General features: G+C 39.9%; 1 long non-coding RNA gene across 1 annotated transcript in view; it reads left to right on the top strand.

Annotated features, from left to right (window-relative positions):
- LOC118145010 (uncharacterized) overlaps positions 1-22146 on the top strand; it is a 55035-nt gene extending 32889 nt beyond the window's left edge. Inside the window, exons 4-5 of the long non-coding RNA XR_004730057.3 lie at positions 16891-19564; positions 21772-22146. This is a non-coding gene — a long non-coding RNA (uncharacterized LOC118145010). The remainder of the gene's footprint in view (positions 1-16890; positions 19565-21771) is intronic.
- Positions 22147-25485: the final 3339 nt, after the last annotated feature.

The raw sequence follows: 25485 nt of genomic DNA, 5'->3' as shown, positions 1-25485 counted from the left end.
TTGAGTTATCCAAGATTTTTTATAGTAACTTTGAAATAGCTTACCTTCATTATTGTGCAGTTATTGTATCTAGGTACAGATAGATTCGATCTGGAAGGGACCTTCAGGACTATCTAAACCTCATTTTACACATAAGAAAACTAAGAATTTGGCCAAGGTCACATAGCACGAGTGTAGTGTGATATCTTTGGGACTAAAATTCAGGTCACCTGCCTCCCACCTCATTACTGCATCCATCACACACTTCTATCCAGTCAAGCTACCCTGACCCAGTAGCACACTCTATTTCTAACCTCTGGCTGTGAAATACCAGCTGCTTTTCAGTCTGTATTAAACTTATGGAACCACGTCATGAATGTACCATTGGAGAAATACAACAAGATGAATTATTAACTTTCAGGCTCCCTATTTTCTGCATATATGTTACTCCAACTCTCCACAGGGAATCTGAGTTTCAAGGGTGAGTGAAATAAATCCTGCATAGCCGTTACCTCTGTTCATAATGGCTTGGGGATAAACATCCATGGATCACAGGATGCCTCTAGCAGGGGCAGCAGCTTGTTTTTCTCAAGGCTTGTTTCTAGAAATGGATATGGAAATGGAAAACAACTTCTCTTGTTCGTTTTTTATCAAAAGAGTGAGCAAATGTAAAGTGTATTGATATGTGTTCTTATATATTTGTGTCTCCTGGTTATTTCTTGCAAAACATTCTATGTGACACCAGTCATTCATACATAGACTTGCAGTAGTGTTTCCCAAAGTGACTTTTAGGGAATTCTGGTTCTTTGAGATATTTCATGAGAGCATGCAGAGAGAGCTGCAGTTTATATCCCGCCTCTAGTAACATCACCTTTCTCATTAGCAAATTAAAGGCCTTGGAAGTCCTTTCATTTAGCCCATTTCCCAAACTTCTTTGATCATGGAACCCATGTTGATTTTTTTTCATGTACCCTCTTTAGAATTCAGGTTCCACGGAACACCCTTGGGAAGTCCTGGCTTATCCACCCTGGAGGGGGATTTTTGGTCACCGTGGCTCTCTATAGAACCTCATAAATGCAGTTCTAGTTGTGAGCCTGTCACCAAGGTGACCACCGACATCAGCAAATTCTCTTTTGTCACAATGTGACAGTATCTTTCAACTTCCCCTTACTCCTGAATGTCTAAAGAACTCTCCGTAGATATTTGCCATCACCATGGTTGAAACCCAGACCTCTGCAGAGACAGTCTTGATCCTCCAGCTCCTGTTTCACACGGCTTATGCCACCCTCAGCACTGAAATCCTTACCCCAAGCACTGGGAGTTCAGGCCGTGGAAAATTTGGAGGCTCACAGCAGGTTGCTTTGCCCGTTTTTTCCCTATCCCCGTTTCGGCATTTTCTCCTGGGTCTCTCAAAGGCCATCTAATTTCCCTCTTTGTCATATGCATAGATTTTGGGACTAGTTTGTTTCCTCAGAGGACTTACCCTTTATCCCCAGCAGCTTATCAAAGTATGTCTGTCAAACTAGTGAATGCTTCTCCAGGAAGAATTCTGATGACATTTTCAATATCATTGTTATGGAAGCTATATCTACATAAAGTGGGAAGATGCCAATAAGGGTTCTTGTTCCATGAATGTAAGCTCCCCTTTTATCTCTCTGTTGGTCTAGAAATGTGGTAATCAACCCTGGTTGCAATAACAACCTTGTGAACAGCCTTCAAAATACCGATATCTGGACCCAATTTTTGAGATTCTGATTTAAATGGTGGAGTCCATGCATCAATTTTTCTTAAACACAAAGCAATTCCATTGTGCGCATATCAGAGTACAATATCACTGATTGAGAACGTGGAGTCAATGGAGGTAGAAAATGCCATTCATTATCAAATCATCATAAAGATGAAACAACTATTTCCCTGATAATACACCTCATCACCCAAGTACCTACTCAGCTATTCTGATCACCCACAGCTCTTCAGATGCAGCTTTTCTTCCAGATGCTCAGAAAAGTGTGATAACCTAGTAATTTATTCCTGCTCCTGCCCATTGGTCTCCAAGCTTGTGAGAATGGGAAAGTGAGGAATCTGTAGGCGTTTTACTGATGGATGTCTTGGTGTGATGTTACACTTAAAATTTACAGCGGGGGATGGATTTTCAGCCAGGTCCCATGTGCCCAGTCCAGGGCATTGGTGATTGGCTTGCTACTTGCAGACATTTGGTATAATTTGCCCATCTCAGAGGTGTGGGAAGGCAGAGTCTATCAGAGATTGTTGAAAGTAGCTGCAGTAATACCCAAAGTGAGATGCTGAACAGGAGTGATAGGGGTCAAGGCATCTCAGTAAGACAAGAGGGCAAGCAGTCCCACATCTTGTCCCTAACTCACTGTTCTGAACTGCCAACCCATCTTCCCACTTCTGCCTCAGAAGTGTTATCCTTCAAGATTCAGGACAAATGTCACTTCCTGATTGAAGCCTCCTCTCCCTCTTTGGTGTCTCCATACACTCTGCTTAGACTTCACATGATATCATGTGTTTTCCTACTAGATTCTGAACTCCCCAAGAGCAGCAACCCATATCTTAACTCTCTTTTCATCAACAGAGCCCAATATAATGCCCAGCACAGAGAGAGCCTCAATAAATATATCTATGATATAAATTTTCTAATAAAATGTCTATGGCATCTATTGTCTATTTCAGAATGAGTTCAAGAAATTCAACATCTCTTACAAATCTAGATGATTCACTTAACAGAAAGAATGGCATTACCACATTATTGGTACGCACAGACAATAAACCTCAATCTCTGCTTTGATGATACAACAACTCCAGCTCTTATCTCAGTTGGGAATGGGGGAAAATGATGACCAAATTGAAGGCCACTAAAAACATGGTAGGGAAGAGAACCAGGTACAACATCATTTTGTTTAATCAGAACGAAGATGAAATCTCTTTATGCATAAAGATATTTCCATGCCTTCTCATCCCCTGAAAGTGTTAAGCATTTTCTTAAAAAGAGATTTCTGCTGTTTCCAGCTTGTGCCCAGGGTTCTGGGAATCAACTAACCCTCTTGCTTCCCCTGCTTGCCTGTGCTGGAAATCTCAAAGGAGCTCAGGGAATCTAGGCCTCTGCTCACTTGTTTTCAGGAGGCTGCTGAGAGTAACTGCTCTTGAAAACGTGAGCTAGATAAATTCATTATGTTTTCTTACCAGATGTATTGCTGACACCCAGAGATGCTAAGCCCAAATCCCCTCAGAAGTCAGGCAGGGAAGGAGAATATATGGAGTAACACTGTCATCTTTGGTAGGAACTGTGGCAAGTGAGGAAAAGGCATGCTCTGTCTAAACATATTTAAATTCAGAATTTTTCTGGAAGTTGAGCTGGCCAAACAGAATACATCTCTAGCCCAATTTATTCAGAAGTCCTAAGTTTTCAATTTGCATATGGCCACTTGGCTTCCTCTGTATTCCTACCCCATACCTCTATGAAATTTTTTTCCTCTTGACCTGAGAATAACTGGGAGTGAGGTGCAGGCAGAAGATGTGGCATTGGATATGTTGTACCTGAATGTTTTGAGAGCAATGATAATTATGTGAATTTTTGAGGGGAATGTTTCTTAACTGCATTGAAAGACTTGGCACAAGAAAATGAGAAGCTCATGATGGCCAACTGCCAAGTAAAAACTCTTAAAGAGTCAGAGTGTTCTGTGGCAACTTTGAAGGAGACTCTTAATAAGGAATGCAAGGGTCAGAGGGTACTGACAATTGTTTAGAAGTTTAACACAAATTGTCTTTGTAAAAAGGACTGATGGTTAGAGATGCTGCCATAAAAGTGGGCTGTATATGATCAGCAGGGATGACAGGATTTCAGAGTGGCAGAGCTTGGGATTCTGATAGTTGAATTATCAGAGACATGTGGACATAATGTCTATAATGAGCAGCAAGGTCAGGCTGTCAATCAAAATGCCTTAATGGGGATATTTGGTGTTGACTAACAGACCATGGTGTTTTTAGATGTGAGATAGCTAGACTGCGGACAAGGATTGCTGACTTGTACTATTTTATTAAAAAAAATTGAGAACTACAGGACAGAAGTGTAACACTGGTCACTACAATGAAATCTCCAGTCCTTCTTCTAGTTTCAAAATTTAAATAAATTTGTCGACCCAATAATTGAAAGGGAGGCTGAGTTCCCTTAGGGAATAACATTGCAATGCTATTGCAAATATATCTATTCATATATGAAATATTCCTTATAATCCTTGCCCAAAGGGACCTGTGTCCATTGATAGACTATTTACACTGGGGAAAGAAGTACACATATTTGTGTTTGAGCACTGTTAAATATGGGATCTGAGCTTTCTGATGCTAATAGGCTCAAAGCCCCATCACAGAATTCCAGTTAGAGTAGATATATGGAAGCTAGGTGATAAATTAAATGCTAGCTCAAGTTTATCTCAGTTATTTTTCTAGTTTCCAAGTACACAGTTATTTTGAGCATCTGGCAGAACCCTCCCATTGTTTCTCCAACTTGTAGATTAAGGGCCATTATGCAAAGACTATGTGGAAACCCCTGAAATTTCTGCAATTCCTTCTTCTCTTACACATACACACCTGCACACACACACACGCACACACACACCCCTACATATATATACATTCGTGCCCTATATGGTGAGAAGCAATATGCATCCCAAAAGGAATTACACAGATTTTCACTACCATTAAAGATTTAAAGGATGAAGGTGTGGTGTTCTCATCATATCCTTATTCAGTTGGTTTATCTGTATCCTGAAAAAAACATATGGGTCATGGCAGACAAAATGTGGTACCTTTAATGAAAAAGATCAACACAGTCTTTGGCATTTTATATGCAGCTACTAATCTGGAAAACGCTTTTTTTTTTAAGTTGGGGTAGGCAAACTATAGCTCATAGGCCAAATATGACCACAGACTACAAAAGCAGAGCTGAATAATCACAACAGAACCATGTGGCTACAAATATTTATTGTATGACCCTTTACAGAAAATGTTTGTTGACTAGATTTCCATTGGCAAAAATGATTAAAAGAAATTTGTCTTTATAGTTAGAGGGACAACTCTGCATACTCACTGTTTCACTGTTTTGTTAACTCTCCATTTCCCTGTCATAATATAATAGGTAGGGATTTCCATCATCTTGACCTTCTGCAAAACCTCACAGTATCAGACTTGTCTGCTGTATTGACGATGCCATGTTTATTGGAAATGTTACTACCCTAGGTGACCCAGTAAGATACATGCATATCAGAGGGTAAGAGATAAACCCAATGAATATTTAGGTTCCCATGATACTGGTCAATTTAGAAGATATCCAGCAACCCAGAATATACTAGGACATTCTTCCAAAGAAATAAACACATTGCTCTATTTGCAACTCTTACCACTAAGATAGAGGTACAGTGCTTGGTGAGCCTTTTTGAATTTTGGTTGAAGAGTAGACTGCATTTAAAAACACTGCTTGGGTCTATATTCTGGGAGATATAGAAGTTTTGCCTGGGCCACAGTTAACAGAAGGCTCTGCAGTCTGCAGAGCCAGACTATTGGACAATCAAACTCAATAGATCTAATCGTGATAGAGTCTCCATGATGAAGAAACTGTAGGAAATGAGAATCTCCTTCAAAGTTGACAAGAGTTATCTGGCTTTTGCAGACTGCCATTTCTTTTGCAGCTCATGGCATGCTACTGGATATTTGTAGAGATTGAATGCCTGGTTATAACATCACAAGAAACCAAGTGTGAGCTGTTTCTGAGTCCATTTAGTGTTGCTATAAAGGAATACCTGAGGCTGAGTAATTTATAAAGAAAAGAAGTTTATTTAGCTCACTGTTCTGCAGACTGTACAAGAAGCATGATGCCGGCTTCTGTTTCTGCAGAAGGGTCCAGGTTACTTCCACTTATGGTGGAAAGCTAAAGGGAACCAGCATGTGCAGAGATCACATGGCAAGAGAGGAAATGAGAGAGAGAGAGAGAGAGAGAGAGAGAGAGAGAGAGGGAGAGGAGGTGCCAAATTCTTTTTAACAACCAGCTCTCATAGAAACCAAAAGAGCAAGAATTCACTCACTACTGACAGAATGGTACCAAGCTATTCGTGTGGGATCCACTCCTTATAATCCAAACACCTCCCACTTGGACCCACCTCCAACATTTTAAATCATATTTCAAGATAAGATTTGATAAGAGCAGATATTTGAACTAGAGCAAGCTGTGTATTATGAGATCCACTAAATCATAGATTGGGTTAGCACAGCAGCAATCCATTGTATTATGGAATGTTGTGTCTGGAAACGGGCCTGAGACAGGTCCAAAAGGCAAGAGTAAATTGCATGAAGAGCAACACAAATTTGCATGTCATCTGCTTCTATTGCTCTGATACCTTTTATCTCATCTTTCAGTTATGGTGTATGGGGGATTCCCTATGACAAACTGATAGAAGATTGAGGAAAAACCTCAGGCCTGGCTTACAAGTGTGTCAACAGATGCTGGTCAAAAATTACACTGCTGACATATTATAGAGACACTTAGTGGTATCTCTAAAGAGCAGTGGTAAAAGTAAATTAGCCAGCAGGAAAGTGATGATCAGTAAATTTGATCATCCACTTTGCATGAATGAACTGGTGGGAAGTCTGGAAGGAACCAAATTAGAAAACTGGGGAATGATGAATGGTGAGGTCACAGGAAGAGGCATATAGATTGACCTATAAAAATGAACACAAATTTTGCAGCTATTACTACCTGCCAGAGAACATTCACCACCAAGTCTCTAAGCAACCAGTGAGGAAGGCTAATTCATCATGTATGTCACTACATCTCTCTCTTATTGATTGCTTCTATGCTGGACAGTGGTCCCAAGAAAAGGGTGGTTGCATGGCAGAGACAGAGGTTTGCATGAACTCCTTCTAGTCTAGCTAATGATACTCTTGAATGCTCAGTTTATCAAGAGCAGAGATTGAGGAGATCAGCCAGCCTCTTGGTATCAGGTGGATTACAATTAGAAATCTTCTACCCTGGAGGGTTGGGAAGGACAAAAATTTGTCCTTATAGAAATTGATCCTTGATGTGACTATTCCCTGGGTTTGCCCTCTTCGTAGTACCTCCACTGGCTTACCATCCAAAAGTTTTTAGAATACTTGACTTATCAACATATATTTCACACAACATTGCCACACACCAAGGGAACTCTTTTATAAGAGGCAAGGTAATGAGTGCATGAAACAGGATCTAATAATTGTTCCTTGTACCCCATCACCCAGAAGCAGCCATCCTAAGAGAATGGTAGAAATCGTATTAAAGGTTTATTAAGATTCGAGCTTGGGTACAACACGTAGCAGAGTTGAATGTGGTCTTTCAGGATACAGTATATACATTAAGCCAATGACCAATATATGGTTCTGAATCCCAGTAGCTCAGTTACGTAAAACTGGGAACCAAGTGATTACAGAATCTGTGTTTACCATCTTGCAACTTTAGCCTCTATTGGATTATAAATCTTAATTGTGATTGTGAATGGGAAAGATAATAATTCTGCCAGAAAAAATGTAAGGGTCCCTGAATTTGAAGCTGAAAATATCAGTTGAACTCTTCATGCTTATGGGCCAGCAGGCAAGAAAAAACACATCATTAACAGTAATAGCCCCTGACTCTCCTGAAGAACTGGAGTTGCTGTTCCCAGTGAAGACAAGAAGAAGCACATCTGGAACCCAAGGACTTCACAGGGGCATCTCTGGGTGCTCCCGGGTCCAACGATAACAGATTTATACATAGTCGTATTGTACCTACATAATTGTATGGTCAAAAGTTGGTGCACAGTTGTATTGCAACAACTATGGCCCAACAAGGATAAGGCAAATAAAGGTTCAGGCCCTTCAAAGATGAAGGTCTGTGTCATCACACCGGGACACCAAAACAGATAGCTAATGTGCTGGCACATGGTGCAGGAAATATAGAATTTCTGGAAGAGATTGAAGATAAATATTAATTATGACTTCAGATCCAGGTCCAGCTATGGAACAGAAATTTTTCTTACTTATCCTTAACCAGACTCCAGTGAAACATCCCCTTGAAGGAGACCTTGTGACAGATTGAACTAGTGCTTCCCCTCTTGTAGAATAGATAAAGACAACTTATTCTCACAGAAATGGGGACCTCTATTGTAGTATGCGATTTGGATATAATGATGGAGGAAAGTGCCCTGAATAGTGCAGGAGGTGGACTGTATTATGCACCTTTTATATACTAGTTTATAGGCTTTGGCTCACTGATTTCATTCAAGCTGCCGCTGAGATCTCTTGCTCTTAGGGTATATTCTGATTGCTTGCATGCAAGAGCAACCTGACATTATTGCAACTTCTCAACTCCTTCCATGGGGCCATCCTGATGATACTTACATAAGACGCTTATTGCACTCAAATATGTATAATATGGACGTGCAGGGAGGTTCATACTCTGTGAGACAAACCTTTGACCAATTGGAGGCTGCAGCCAATGGTTAAATTCTTGACTTTCTTTTCTCCATGATGAAATTATACAACTTCTCAGAAGATGGTCCTATGGGATTGAGCAATCAGTCAAACCTAGGAGCAGTTAGGTCTATACTGCATCCTTATATTACTCTCCCTCTTTCTCTATTCCATTTCCTTTTTCGTCACTCCTGCTCCCTGGGATTGTACAATCTAATTTGGGCTGGGATATTATCCCACCTTCCAATCTGATCCACTTGTGGTCCTCTGGTGATTCCACTGCCACAGTGAGCATTCCCTCCCATTGCACCATAACTGAAATGTGGCATCTTCTGGGGACACAACTTTCCCTGCAGCCTGCTCAAATGAAGACTCCTGGCTCACCAATACTGTCCCCAGACCATTCTTCTTCCTTGCTCCTCTGAAATGTACATCATCCAACTAAAATACCTTCTTGTCCTTCTAAGTATCTTTTGTATCTGTCCATTTCTTGCCACCCCAGATGCTACCTGCCTAGTTCAGGCCTCCACTGAATCTTCCGTGTTTGTTTCAACAGCTCTGTTCCCAGCATCAAATAGCTTTCTACTTCTCATATTGTCTCCCTCCACCTATCTTGGATACTGAGTCAAAAGTAATCTTCCTAAAGCATACATTGGATCATGTCATTCACCTACTTAAAACTTTTTCGTGGCTGCCTATTGACCTTAATATAAAAGTGTAAGTTATTTATCCCAGTGGAGAGACTCTGTAAGATTTAACTTCTTTCCAGCCTTTATCTTCTGTCACTTCCTCCCTCACTGTCAGCTTCAATAACACTGAACGACTTTCACTTTCTGAAAATGGAGCCTGTCCTTCACGTGTCCTGACCCTGAAACAACCTCCCACACTTGATTATTGCCCACTCAGCTTTTTAGGTCTCAGAGGCAAGTGTCCTGGGATATTTTCCTGGACCTTTCCAAGATTGAGCTAGTAGTGAACACCTTATCCAGCCTTCTCACTTAACTCTTACTTTAGCACTCACTACGTTGAAATTTTTGTCTCTGGATCCTCCATCAGATTTAAGGCTTCCCAATTCTCCTAGCCTCTAGTAAAAATTAAGCATTTGACGAAAATTCATTGCAAGAATGTCTAGATGAATTGGTTTTCTTTTCTTCCTATTAACTTGTTCGCCATTGTTTATAATATCATTAAAAAGATGAATGTACATTTTTTCTCATGTATTTTTCCAACGTACTTAAAAAGTAAAATGAAATGGCACATGAACAGCATGAAATTGACTGGGAACTTTCTCAGGCACAGATTACATCATTGGGCTAAAACTCATATAGTCAGCATTTAGGAAAAATAGATTAAATTCCATATATATATTCACAATCATTTATTATATTCATATTCCTTTTACATTTTTGCATTTTTGAAATCCTGTGTCATATTTTTATCACAATACTACATCACAAAGCTGAACACACCTCCTCTTGAACATTTATCACTAGTGGCCTTGAATCTTACTTCATACTGACTGATAGAGAAAAGCAATCTCAGCTGTAAAAACAGAGTCCTGGGGGAATACTGATAGTCTCTTTCCCAATAAAGCAAAATCCATTTGCAATAATAGGTGTGTATGCAAAGACCTCCTGAAATTGTAGGAGCAAAACTCTTTCTGCATCTCAACCTCATTAAGATCTGTTCCTCGACAATGATCAGTCAGATTTTACTATAAGAAGGAAGAAAACAATGAGCCTGCTGGAACAACATGGAAACAGGCTACGTGTATGGTGGTTATGGCCACAGACATTTGGTTCAAACTCTTGTTCTGCTTGTAGCCTCTCTAGCTTTCAATCTCTTTGAGTGCAATGGGGAAAATAACATCTACTTCATAACATTGTAGGGAAATTAAGTAAAATATCATATGTGGAGTTCTCAGCACATAGTATCCTCTCAATACACTCATGGTAGCTATCACTGATGAGTTCCCAGAAACCTGGAACAATAAGGAAATCTATTAAAAGAGCCATAGGAACCAGCATCTTCAGGGAGGGATGGTGGTCAAGGACCCAGAGGGAGGTGAGAGAGGATGAAGAAAGAGTGACCATTTTCTCTCAAGTAGTTTCTTATTAAACTTTAGCAGCTTCCAATGTGGGATTCAGAACTCTATGCAATGACCTAGTAGTCAGTAAGGCAGGAATAAATTGTGATAAGCCTGGTTCTATTATGGAAAACATTTTCAGCAAACTGCAGGGGAGAGATAGCAGGAAGATCCATGGCTAATGCACCGCTTTTAAAGGACTTTCATAATTCAGTGGACACACAGGGATGTTATGTGCTTTTCCTAGTCATGAGCAGACAATAAGCATAGTGACTTACTTGTCAGGCAGAAAACTTGATTAATTTTTTTAAGCAGTAAGCAGAATCATAGGAAATCATTTCCTTAACGCAAGCCTGGAAGAAATGGGAGGTTCATTTGTCATGAGTTCATTTCAGTGTTCACATGGTAAAAAAAAATATTGCCACATGGGGAATGAGCCAAGTGGGCTTTGGAACTCTTTCTGAAATAAACATTGCAAAAAATCATACCCATAAATATATTAATCTGTATTTCTTATGCTCACATTTTAAGGTTGAAAAGATCAATATAACATTAGTACTTTATCTCTCTCAAAACACTTTTATATCCAATATTTCATTTGCACTGAATGCCAGATACCATTAGGTGGGCAGGGGAAATATCCTCCTCTTAAAGATGAGGACACAGTCTTTGAGGGGTTATCTCACTTGTTAAAGGTCACATAGCCTGTAAATGAAAGAACAAAAGCTCAACCAAACCTCATGCCTCCAAATCAAGAGGAGGTCCCAGTGGACCATGCTGATGCTGCTGTCAGATGTGTTTTGTCTCATGTATTTTGAGGTTTACACAGGCCATTTTTAACATACATGTTTAGCAGTCAATGCCATAGGAAATGAACTTAGACCAGGGCAGGTGTTTAGACATCTTATAGATATTTCCCTGATCAGGCCCATGAATAGAGTGTAAATATGGATGAGAAACTGACTTCCTGTTTGTTTCTCTGGTCCCACTCTTTACCTTTCTCCCACCATGCCCTGGGAAGCTCACCTTAGGACCTACAACAAAGAGATTTCTCACTGGCTTCCTTGTGGTTCATTCAATATGGAATTCCTGCAGTAAGTTGGAGGGAGGGAGGAGAAGCAGGTGTGGATTTTTGTCTCTTTCCTTAGTTCTCATTTTAATGCCTGAGCATAGGCTGGTTGTGCCTGGGGGGCATCTGTAGACAAACTTCTGTGCTTCTAGGTTTGGTAATGACTCCTTCTACTTGCCCTCTCAGAGCCAGAGGCCTCAGGGTGCTGAGATGTTCTTATCCCCAGTTCTGACACCATCCTTGTGGCTTTCCTGTACCCTGCCCATCCTTTGTAAATATCTCTTTACCAAATTTTCCTCAGAATGCCTGAATTTGAGTGGTATCTCCATTGCCTGCCAGGATCCTTCCTGACATTACCTTCCCGAATGAATATTGTTGAAGGAGTCTATTCTCTATACAAAGAAGCCCAATTTCTCACTATGAATAAAAAGAAATAACCATCATTTTCAATAGAAAATAATGCAGGGTATACATCTGGTGTCACAGCTGTGTTTGGACCACAGAGCCTAGAAAGATGTAGTCATAGAAGTATACTCTTTTCTCTCTATTTTTGGTAACAGCATCCTGATTTTCCCTTGAGAAACCATCCTCTCTTCTCCTTATGGTCTCTATCTTTATGATAGGACCAACCCTAATCTCCAGGGACAGGTGTGTGTCTCCACCCTGGCTTATGAAAGAGCTATACACTCCTAACCACAGTGATCAGTGTAGGAGATCAGTCAGGATGCCAGGAAAAATTATAAGAAAGACTCAAACCTTCTTGGAAGGCTGAATGGTTTTACAAAAGCCTCAGAAGAGAATTATGGCTGAAGGCAGCCTAATCCTCTTAACTTGAGCTAATAGCAAAGAGCAGATAACAAGGGAATGTAAAGGAGTTTATCTAAATAGCTTGTTTACTCATGTTGTCCTAAGACCAAACTTTAATCATCCATATGCAGGACTGCTCTCTACATGGGGGGGTCGACAATGTCAATTATCCACTAATGATGTTTTCTCAAGACTTCTGTCATTAAATCTATTCTAAAATAAATATGAGCCTCTCCAATATATGGGGGCTTCATGGCTGGACTCTCTCTTAGGGATCTGTGAGCCATGGAGTCCCCTGGCCATGCTCACACAGGCAAAACATCTATGTCTACATACTTCTGTCATTGATTGCTCAGGCAGAGTCTGCCATTCAGACTCAGCAGCCAGTTTAAAGATGGGAAAGAACAAGGGCAGGGGAACCTTGACTTTTTCCAGAGGTATCAAGAAAGAGACTCTCTTCCCACTGGATTTTCTAATCTATGGAACCTAGGCCTGGAGATGCTGTTAACCATCATTGACATCATGTAAAAGCCAACATAAAATATCAAAAGGTGGAACTGAGAGATGGTGAAAATGTCCTCCTGATCACAAAGGTTGAGCATTTATATTTGGCCATACCTGGAAGTGTCTCTGCACTTTTCTCCCCTGGACCAATAATCTTTTTTTCTCTTAGGGTGATCTGTTTTCACCTTTATCCAGAAAAGTCTGCAGTAAAGAGAAAAATCATGAACTAGGAGACTTGATACTCATTCCAGTCTCTGTTATTTACAAGTTGTGTGACCTTTGGCAAATTATTTTGCCTCTCTGGGCTTAGATCTCTCCCCTATAAAATAAGGATTTTGTGCTGGATGTTCTTCAAATGCCTTTGTTGAGCTGAACATGGAGCCAGATCAACAGTAACCAATCTTCCAGGTCAGCTAGAACTCAAAGAAAAGTTATGCCTCCTAGTGAGCTAATTCTCTGTTCCTAGCATGTTGACCTCAGCATTGCTGTCCATCCAATAAAGGACAGACATTGTTACAAATAACTACCCTATCCAGCCCTGGTCAGCCCTACTGTTAACCCCCAGGAGAGCTTATCCCATTTTCCCACTTCAATCCACTTAACCAAATACACTATGTAATTTTGATGATACGTCTCTTAAAATTTAATCATCACACCAAATGGTCAAATAAATATTCAATGTCTACCAGAAGTAAAACGTGGTGCTAGGTATTGTGATTATTCGCATTCCATCTTTATGTTGATCCTCCTTGGAAGGGACTCAAAAAAACCCTTCCAAACCCTCTAAGTTTCTACCATATAATACCTTTTTTCATGCACTGTGGCTTTTTGATACTTTCCTCTGACATGCATTCGATGAAAATTTATCTGATGAAATTTATTTTCATCAAAGGATGCCAGAAAAACAAATGAGTTTTAAAGTAAAGATGAAGGAAAATTTTGAAAAGTACTTAATTTCCTCATTATTCATCCATTCATTGTTCCACTAGCCAATGGCCAAGGCATTGTTTGTGGGCTGTTCACAGTAGCTCTATTTTCTGCTATTGTCTTTTAGTCAATGAAAATTTAGCTAATAGCAGAATCCTGCATGATTTGCCAAGCATTTGTTGAGTTGAAAGGTCACATATTTGCACGTGACATTTAGATGTGGGAAAGAAACTATCGTCATTGTGCCCTGAAAACCTCATTCCCACCATTGGTGGGGAAAAAAACCCTAAATTAGTGCATAGAAGATATTTCATTGTCTGCTGGCTTAAATAGTCTTTTAAAGACTTGTTTAATATCTTCTGGACAGAGACTCAATCAAGTTTGAGGTCCACGCCCCTTTTAGTACTGTTTCTGGTCTTGGAGATTCACTTGCTAGTTGTCACTTTCCACAAGAGGCATCTTTCACAAGATGTAGTCTTTCATGAGATGGCAACTGGATGGAGAGGAAAGCTTACCTGTCCTCTTTGCTGTGAGGATGTCCACCTGCTGCTCCTCATACTGTCTTCTGGTCCCCACCAGCCTTTGAGAAAGATGTCCTGTCTATCCGTTAGGCAACCTCCTGACAGAAGCTGCTGAGGCCATAGCCAGGGTAATTGGTGATCTGGTGGCCTGCTGCGGGTCTACTGTGCCCCCTCCTGTTATACTTCTTTACCTTGGTACTTGCTAGAGCAGCAACTCCCCATGGTCTCAGCTGCCTCCTCCATCTGCCCTGGGCCTTGGTTGTCCACCCAGCAGCCTCTGCCATGAGGTCAAGTTTTCCTCCCATAGGGATCCATGGGAGGCCCACTGTCCCTCATTTCTCTTCCTTACTCTTCTTACTCTGGGAGCAAGTGACAATGTTTGGTTATCTTCCCTATCCTACTGGAGAGGACCTATTCCCAGTGATCTTTTCTTCTTAAGTATCACCACCATGGTATACTAAATGTCAATATTTGTTCTGTTGCAATTTTACTGATGCAGGGTTCCCTAAAAGGTGATCTCCTCCCTGAACCCTGAACAAAGCATGAGTCCTCTTTGCCTCTCTGCTTCTGGGTTTCCTTCCTGATCTCTCTTGATATGAATCCAAGAATGTGTCTTATCTCTTTTTCTTGTTTTCTGTACCTCATGGCTTCTTCATAGAATTGGAAGGTATATCTACGTCATCTTTCTGTTGTTAAAAGAAAAGCTTTAGCAGAATTAAATTTAAGAGTTTAATTGAGCAGAGAGTAATTTGCAAATTGAGCAGCCTCCCAAGGCAGAGTAGGCTCAGAGACTTCAGAGCAGCCACATGGTGGAAGATTTATGGATAGAAAAAAGAAAGTGACATAGAGAAAAAGGATGTGAGGTGCAGAAACAACCAGATTGGTTGCTACTTGATGTCTGCATCATTTGAACACACTTTGAACAGTTGGTTACCTTTGATTGGCCAAGACTCAGTGATGGCACAAGAGTAGATTACAGTCTGTGTACAACTCCATTTATGTTATAGTTCATGATATACACAGAAACCTTTAGGCTGAACTTAAAATATGTAAGGAGGCAGCTTTAAGCTAAACTTGATGTATCACTGTCCAGTAGGGCATTCACCAAGTAATATCTTCCTTCATGCATTGTGGTTTTTTGATACTTTCCTGCTTTTTCCTGGGCAATAAATTGGGCTTTAATGATGGAAAGCCTTTGGGAGAACAATCACTTATATGGGAATGGAAAATGTAACAATTTAGTATCTTCTAAATAGGATTCCTGTTACATCTAGAATATGTAAAACTCTGCTAGTTTTTAGGAAGGGAGCTGAGGATAGGCTAAGAGGGGATCAAGATGTGAATTAAACATGATTTCTGTTCTTAAATAGCTTTTAACTTGAGGGAAGAGATGGACATGAATACCATTGGCCAAGGCATGGCATAGGAACCAAATGTGGCCTGTACCACTGGGTTATGAGATCAGACAGGGGTAAAGATTACATAGATCCCTTAAAAAGCTGGCTGCCCCAGCACTTTGGGAGGCTGAAATGGGTGGATCACCTGAGGTCAGGAGTTTGAGACCAGCCTGGCCAACATGGTGAAACTATGTCTCTACTAAGACTACCAAAAATTAGCTAGGTGTAGCGGCAGGTGCCTGTAATCCCAGCTACTCAGGAGGCTGAGACAGGAGAATTGCTTGAACCCAGGAGGTGGAGGTTGCAATGAGCCAAGATCATGCCATTGCATTCCAGCCTGGGCAACAAGAGCGAAACTCCCTCTAAAACCAAACAAACAAACAAACAAACAAACAAACAGAAAACAACTGTCTGCTTTCAGTTTTTCAGTTTGCTTCTCAATTCTGCAGGTTAGAGACCACAGCCAGAAACCTGATTAGCTGTCATCTTTGAGCTTAGACCTTGGCTTGAGGATTTCTGTCTCAGCAAACATCAGGTTGGGACTGAACATGGGGGTGGGAGAGATCCATCTCTTCACTGGGTAGGACTGTACTTTTTTCTGGTAGATGGCAATTAATAGGAGGTGCCCAGAAAGAGCTGCACTCTATTTGAGAGCAGTAGTTCTCAAAGTGTGTCCCACCCACATAGGTGTTATCAGGGAACTTGTCGAAACACAAATTCTCAGGCCCCACCCCAGGCCTGCTGAATCAGAATCTCTGGGGATGAGGCCCAGCACTGTTTTAACCAGCTCTCCAGGTGATTCTCATCCACACTAAAGTTTGAGAACCTCTTCTCTAGACTCTAAAATTATGTAACTTCACACTGGCACCCAGGGCCCAGCAGCACTGGCATTACCTGGGAATTTTTTAGAAATGTAGAATCTCAGGCCTCACTTCAGATGTATTGAATAAGAATCTTTTAAACTAAAATTCCTAGTTAATTCTTATAAACACTAAAGTTTGAGAAGCATTGCACTAGGTGATTAGACCTATATTCAACCTGGATTATAGATCATAGGTGGACAGTGTCATTTTTTTTTAAAGGTATGTTTTCTTCTGTCTGTTCCAGGGAGCCCCCCTCCTGTCAAAGCTGGGACATCTGAGAGACAGTGGTCACACTACAGCTCAACTGCACGCACACCAAAAAAAGTAGCTTATTATCTTTTACTGTTTATTTTTCTTTCTGGTTTACCAACCTACTGGGTATCAGAGTGCAAAAAATTATTTTACTTGCAAATTAATTAAATCACCACCTTTTCTTGCTTAAACTGTCTTTTTGGGTTAATTCAGCTACTTTAGGATAAACGTTCAGTCTTTCAGATATATTCCACTTACCCTAGCTCCTCCCATGATGGTTCTGGGGTGGAAGAGGCTTACATGACCTCGCAGTAGCAGGGCAGAGGACAGGGTTACGCTGCTCACGGGGCATTCTGTACAAATTAGATGTGTCTTCCTTATGATACCTTCCTTCCAGGTGTTGGAAAGTTGTCATGCTGATTTTATTAGAACAAGCACCTTGTTGCCATATGCTTTAAAATTGATATAACAAATGTGCAAATTTTCACTATCTGCTAAATGAATTGGTGCTTTCTTGTGCAATACTCAACCTGCACAACTGTATGCCAGTCTCTGTTTTTGTACCACAGTAAGGTGCATGCATAAGGCTGAATATGGGGTTTTCCCAGAGGCTTGTAGCTATCTTCAAGATAGGCAGACTATTGGCATTGACTATCCTGGCCACTCTGGAGATTCTATTGCTCTCAGACCATGAGGATCAACATTTGTCCATGACTTCCTTGCCTCCTCCCCTTAGGCCACTAGGGTCAGAAGCCCAGGCTTTTTCATTTCCCTGAAAAATAGAAGCTTTGTTTACATCACGACTGGTTCTCATTACCCCCTGACATACAGAAAACTCCAAGTTTAAGTCAGCCAAGCCTGCTTCTTGATGTGAGATGGGAGCTTAAGGGATTTAAATCATTATTTTACTTTCCCATAATGTCTGGCTTTTGAGACTCCACTCACTAGTGCCTCACAACCAACGCTGACTTGCTTTTTCTAGCTAAAATTTACCCCTTTCCTGAGGCATGAAACACACTGTTTCAGAGTGTAGGTCCCCCAGGGCAGCAGTGTTTTCTGGATTTGAAAATTTAACTGAAGGCTGGGCGTGGTGGCTCAAGCCTGTAATCCCAGCACTTTGGGAGGCCGAGGCGGGTGAATCACGAGGTCAAGAGATTGAGACCATCCTGGTCAACATGGTGAAACCCCGTCTCTACTAAAAATAAAAAAAAAATTAGCTGGGCATGGTGGCATGTGCCTGTAATCCCAGCTACTCGGGAGGCTAAGGCAGGAGAATTGCCTGAACCCAGGAGGCGGAGGTTGCAGTGAGTCGAGATCGCACCATTGTACTCCAGCCTGGGTAACAAGAGCAAAACTCCGTCTCAAAAAAAAAAAAAGAAAATTTAACTGAAAAGCTCTCACCAACATTGTAATATTTTTACCTTTCTCTTGTGGGACTTCGTTGCAGGCAACAAGAAGAAGCCAAAAACCACCAATATTTTGAACTTTTCCTAACACTTTCTTGGTTTCAGACTTTTGGTGGACATTATCTGAGTCTCAGGATACAGCAGGCAGTAGTTTAAACAGCAATTTTGCTGCCACTTAACATGGGCTGCTAACAAGCTAGTTCTATCTTCATTGCCCTCTCCACTATAGCTCTTCATCTCTGCCTATTCAACAGTTTCGAGTCTATAACATCACCCTCACTTCCACATTCCAAATTCCATTGGGATCCTTTAGGATTCAAGGAACAAAAATACCATATTTATACTAAAATAATAAGGAAGCATATTTGGTTCATGTAACTGCAATAGTCGAGACTCTCAGCATCTTTAGGATGCAGCTCCAGTGTTGTGTGATTCCCTGAGTTCTTCTTGCTTGCATGCATTGGCTATTTTATGTTAACAAAGTGGCCACAGAGATTCCAGGCATCTCATTCACATACCACAACATCCAGATTAAAAGAAAGGGCCTTTGTCCCAGAATCTAAGCAAGTTCAGTCACATGCCCACCACTGAACCAATCATTGTGGTTTTGACTGACTTACTTAGGTACTACGTGCTCCATTCCTAAAGCCAAGAGCCACACAGGTCTGGAAGTCAGGCCTAAAAAGAGGCAGCTCTGAAGTATCAGCTGAAACATCATGAGATCTATCCATTGAGAATGGAGACTTTATTTCTCATAAAGGGTTACAGCCTGCAAGGTGGTCATTTTCACAGGCTGGGAAACATAGCCTCTGGTAGTAGCCAAAAGGCAGGCATTTCAAGGGAGAGGAGGATGAAGCCTCTGGTAGAAGCCAAAAGGCAGGCACTTCAAGGGAGGGAAGAATGAAACAAGGATTTATGCTGAACAGTTGGCCAAGTATACATATTTAACAGTTTATAAGAGTAGCTATGAATATTCATGAAGGGTGTCCTAATGCATGTGTACTGAATAAACATGCATGTTGCATGTTCACTTTGGGGTGGAGACAATGTATAAATACATAACAATTAGGCCTTGTATGTCAAAAGGTGAATCAGGGACACAGAGGCACTCAAGTGTGCAGCCTCTGCAAATCAGCCAGAACCAGCCCATGGTTGGTGGTCTATTATCAGGAGAAAGTTACCAAAATCAACCTCGTCTAATCAGAGCTGTAGAGACGGCTTGTGGAACAGAGGGGTCAATCAGGCTGCATCTGGCGACTGGTGAGCTGTAATTGTTTAACTATTTCTTATCTCAAGGCCAGTGATTGTTTAGCTGCTAGAGAAAAAGAAAAACCTTGTGGCAGGTAGAACGTAGATACGTGACTTAACTATGCTTGGTGTGGCCTTAGGTCTTGTTTATAATTTAGTATCTTATTGCCATAAAGAGTGCATTCTGTCAGTCTTATGATCTCCATTTTAACATTAATACTGGTCAATTGTGTCTAAACTGTAAAAGGGAGTGAGTACAATGAAGTGTGTACAAGATCCCATCCTATCACGGCTAGGAACTCAGTTTTTAAGGTTTCTCTGGGGTCCTCATGGCCAGAGGGGTCTTTTCAGATAGTTGGGGGGCTTAGAATTTTAGGATTTTATTTTTAGTTCTCAGGAGGATATACAACATTTTGAAGGAAGCTCTACCGGATGCACAAAAATCTGGGTCATTAACTGGGCTCCTACCAAGTCCTGCCCTGTGCCCCAAAAGATTCAGGGAGGCAGGAAAGGATTCAAGCAACCACTAAAAGATTAGGCAATATTACAATCAGTGGTGACTGTAAGTCAAAGATTGCTTTCATTTCCTTAACATCATGTAAACCTCCCCCATTCTGGCGTAAACCAAAAAGAAGACAATCCCATAATGCCTGAAATGGGATTTCCTACAGGCTGGTGGTGTGTGGGCGGGGAGGTGTAATTAAGCTGACAAAGAAAATGTAGCAATATTTTTTTGCAGCAGCTGATTCCATTCACAGAGATTCATGCGATTGTGTAATCTGCAACAAAAGTAAGTCAGTGGATGAGCAGCTTACTGACAATTTAGGGAAGGGATATTCTAAAAACATTTCTCATGATCAAGGAATGATAGCTAGAAATCAACATGACGATTCTTGTTACTACCAATTTAAGATGAATAAAATGTCATTTGCTAAGGTTTGTTCATACTGTTTTACTTCAGCAAATGTAAAACTATTGATAACGACTTTCCTAAAGGGAAACTCTTTCTTTTTAACCTTACTTTCCCATATAATCTTAAAGTTTTTCAACCAGGAATATAAATATTCCCAAGGGTTTTAGGAACTGAATTCTGAGGTTAGGACGAGCTAAAATTGCAGCATTATTAGTTTCATTAATTAACTTATTTATTTATCCAAAGACAATTATGATTACTAGTGAAAATAACCCTTAAAAAATTGTCCTTCCTGGGGATCAGAACAAGAATTGTCTTTAAATTTTCAATCAAGGTTTCCAAGTTAAATTATTTGTTAGTGTCAATAGTCTTGGAGGCAATACCAGCATTTTAGAGTAATTCTAAAAATAATTTTTTAGAAGGCTGTTTACCAGTTCAAGCAAGTATCTAAGAACTTACAGTGAAATGCTAAGAACTGAAGTTAATATTTTTAATAGAATTGGTAAATCAAGTCATTGCAGAGTAAGGTTTCTTGCTTGTGTTAGATTTGAAGTTCAATGAACACACATTTTCTAGATAATGAAATTTATATTTTTATTCTAGAGCTCACACTGAATGATAATATGGAGACCTCTCTAGCTCATCCCTCTATGGCTATGTACATGGTTTGATTTTTGAACACCTAACTGTAAAATTATTTGAGGAGTCACAACCTATTTTTTAAGTAAAAATCCACCAGTGCTTCATAAAGGGCTTCAGAAAATTATAGGCAGAAGTAAAGGAAATTACAGGACATTGTATTTTCAAGATATGCAAATGCTATTAAATTAGAACGTGAGGGCATTATTGTTCTTTGTGGGGAACAGATCTAAACAATTCAAAATATTAGACATAAGTTTTTAAGTGCTGAGATCTAACAACAAATTAGAAATTAAAATTATACATACGTTGAGTTACATCTTGAATTTCATAAATAATTTCATAACAGTTGACAAAACTGTAAACTGCATATAACTTAAATGTTCTGTTTCTATTTATATGAAAGTTGGCCAGACTTTTCTAACATGGGTAAAATAACTATACAAAGACATATTTTTATTGCTATATCCACATTCCTGCAAGAATTATACAACTTAGCCTACGTTCTTTTACATATGGGCAGAACAATTTTAACCAACTTTTAAAAGTTTAGAAAGACATATGGAACTTAAGCCAAATGAAATGATCTGATGATTTCTGAGCTTTCCAATAGAAGAGAAATGAAAAGTGCAAAGGATATGTCAGTATTTTCCCCTTTCATTTCCAGTTCCTGGGAGATACTTGTTTCTTGGTTGAGAACCTATCATCCTGGGCTCCTCCGCTCTTCTGGAGTGGCAACTAGTGGTGAACTATTAATACAAGATTCTGTACAGAACAAGATCATCACCTAGTGGTCACAAGCAGAACTCCTGCACGGCTTTTCCTGGCCAGCCAAAGTGATGTAGTAAGAACAGCATCTTTGGAAGAGAAAAGATGTACTTTAACTCCCACATCACTTCCCCCTCCCCCAGATTCGATCCATTTGTCATTGTCGGCTATGTCTTCAAACTAGGTGCATTCAGCTAATGTAAGTAATAACACAAAGGTAATCATGCTGTGCTCCATCTTTAAGCTGTTTGAAATGTCAAAGAATAAAAGAGAAGATAGTGGTCAAATATATATATATATATATATTTACTTGAGTCAAATCAGGTTTTTATTCTATAGATGAGAACTAATTTTAAAAATGTCTACTTTTCTTTCTCTTTCTTCTTTCTCTCTTTATTCCCTCCCTCCCTCCCTTCCTTCCTTTCTTCCTTCCTTCTTCTTTCTCTTTCTTCCTTTCTCTCCACGGAGTCTAGCTCTGTTGCCCAGCTGGCTGGAGTGCAGTGGCACAATCTTGGCTCACTGCAACCGCTGACTCCCATGATCAAGTGATTCTCCCGCTTCAGCCTCCCCAGTAGCTGGGATTATAGGCATGTGCCACCATCCCTGGCTAAGTTTTGTATTTTTAGTAGAGATGGGGTTTCACCATGTTGGCCAGGTTAGTTCAAACTCCTGACCTCAGGTGATCTATCTGCCTCTGCCTTCCAAAATGCTGGGATTACTGGTGTTAGCCATCACTCCCAGCCCTACTTTCTTTTAAATTAAAATTCTATTATTTCTCCTCAAAGGTGTCTACCTAGTATATGTAAATAAAACTCAGTCAGAACTGGATTTCCAGTACAATAGTGTGAAAATGCAGTTAGAAATTTTCTTACTATAATTCCCTTGGCAGACCCTTCTGGTTGGGGAAGAAAGATGGAAGGAGGGACAATTGGGAGAGAGAATCTTAAAAATGCCCCACCTAGATGCTGATTTTGCAAACAAGAAAATAAAAACAATCTGATGGTGCATTATTTCAGAAGTTAAGGAGATGATGTGTGCTCTACTATTTGATATTAGGACACCTTAGAGGACATGCTGAAAGGGCCCAGGGATTTTTGTTTGTTATTGTGGGATGGGGCAAGTTGTTTCTAAATATCTATAAGCATATGTTCTTTCTGTGTGTCGACTGCAGGAAGTCTTCTGATTCCATGGCTTGGTCACCTGATGGACCAAGAAAAAGAAATCTATCACTGCAAAAGCTTCCTTGGTCAGGGTGTTACACTAGCCATTGTGTTTCCATAGCAACCTATAGATGGGTTTATCCAGGAAAGAACAGGGGCCCGTCCCATGCATGGCCAGCAGAATCATGACAGTGAGGACTGGACAAAAAGAAACATAGGGCAGGTTAAACATGTTGTAAAAAGAATGTGTGTTCTGTATCACAAATTCTATTCGAAAATCGGTGCTAATTAAAAAGAAATAACAAAGTCCACAGAAGCCTTTGGTAAGTAATTATTTATTTGATCATCACATTACAGAATAGAAATCTAATGTCTTGGGGGGGTCTTATTAGCTTAGCTTGAGGCAGAAAAAGGAATAAATCAGGCTGCATCTGCAGATTTGCTCAGGATGCTCTTGGGGAGATAATGTTACATAATTTGGGCCACATGAGTTGGTTCTTTTGGGTGTTTTTAAGTTTCTCTTCATCCATGAAGCCTCCCAGACTAGGTAGAGAAAATGGAAGTTTTAAAAACTTATAATCACTCCTTTCTCTGCCCTATCAGGTATTTATTTTCAGTTCATAAAATTAGAAAATAATATTCTGAATAAGAAAATAAAAAGTCAGTAATTTTTAAACAAGTGATATAATGGACGTCAAGCTGCATATTGATGCCCACAGTGTATGTCTCCTCAGAATCATGAACTCCTAAGAGCAGGCAGGCACTACTGAGAATGGTTCACAGAAAAAGAAAGATGAAAGTCTTTAAATCATATTAATGGATATATTTAACCACTTGGAGGAAGTAACTATAGCAGTGGTCTCCTATAGCCAGCTCCTGCCAGCTCACATTGCTGCATTCTCACCCCAGTGTCACTCCAGGGACTCTCTATCTCTTGGGTCCACTACTTTTAATAAACATGAGAATAACTAATAATCACAAACATTTAGACAAACGCACCACAGTTTACATAGTGTTTTCACATCTGCTTATTAAAAGCAGGTATTATCATTGTTCCTGTGTTTCGTAAAAATTGAATATTGGGAAAAAATCACAAAAATGTTTGGAGGTCAAACAGCTAGTAGGTGGGTGTTCTGATCTTCTAATCTAAGTCATCTGACAATAAATTCCAGATAATAACAGCTAGAAGGTCTTACCTTTTTCAGAAGTACTTTCAGTTTACTGGGGAACTCTAATAAAAAACGTGAAAAGTCTTTAAAAATTAAATAATTAACTCTCGAGTACTGAAATTTTAGATAATTTTAGATTACTGCCAGCGTTTTGTCTGAAATCATATGAGTATCCTCCCAACATGGGTTCTCCATGATAGGCTCTGGTGGGAAAGATAGGCTGCTAGAAGGCATGGGAAGCCTGGTTCATTTGGGAACTCATCTCACATCCTAAATCAGTGTTTTGCTGGTAATCATTAAGTAGAACATTCTTATTAAGGCTGTCACAAATATGTATTTGCTACATCTCTTTGTATAACCAGCTGAGGAAAAGTCCTAATAGATTCTCTATTACAGATAAGTTTAATTACTCTCTATATGATTTATTATATTTCCAGATCTATTAATTAAGGAAATAACTCTCCTTTTCCCCTTATCATGACCTAAACCTCAAGACTACACTGAACAATTTTCCATGCATATGTCTTTATCAAGCCTACAGAAAGAAATGATAGAAATGAGCAAAAAAGATCAGAAAGGGGGAGAAACAACTCTGGAGAGAAGTCAGCATTCCTGGGTTCCAGGCCTGGCTCTGCTTGCAACCAACTGTGTGATCTTGGACAATGAGTTAACCTCCATCTGAGTTTCCAGATGTGGGCAACACTGCTTTCGAATCTTTTACTTTTACAGATATTCAACTCACAGGCCACCAATAATTTATCAGTAATTAATCAATCAGTCCAAAATATTTTCATTTTAATGAATCTTTAGTCTTTAAACATATGTGTGTCTCAGCGTGCCCAGAGAAAATCTTAATTAATTCTCTAAAAAGGTTATGACCAGAAGAAGCAAAGAACAGAGAATGCTCATATGACCTCCAAGTAAGGTGGTTTTCTATTGTGTATGCACACCATCATGGAAGACTTTCATGGATAATGGAGTCAGTTTGTGCACTCACTGATTTTTCAGTGTGTGTCTAGAAGTTAATTACTGGAAAAAATAGGTCTTTCTTGTTATCAATATTTTGTTTTTTAATATGAGGACATCACATGTTATCAAGACATTTGCTATCTGATTATTTTAGGGGGAGTAGAAAGAACAGGCAAGAAAAGGAAAGGAAAGAAAAAAGGAGAAGGGTAGAAAACTCCTTAAAAATATTTTGATGAGGAAAATATTTACCAAGTGTCTACCTACAACTAGGCAATTTCCACAATGAGGATTCAAAAGAATATGTTATATCAAGAC

Source organism: Callithrix jacchus, chromosome 8 (assembly GCF_049354715.1).
Source record: "Callithrix jacchus isolate 240 chromosome 8, calJac240_pri, whole genome shotgun sequence".
Taxonomy (NCBI): domain Eukaryota; kingdom Metazoa; phylum Chordata; class Mammalia; order Primates; family Cebidae; genus Callithrix; species Callithrix jacchus.
The sequence above is the reverse complement of the archived record's forward strand: the minus strand, read 5'-3'. Positions and strand labels throughout refer to the sequence as shown.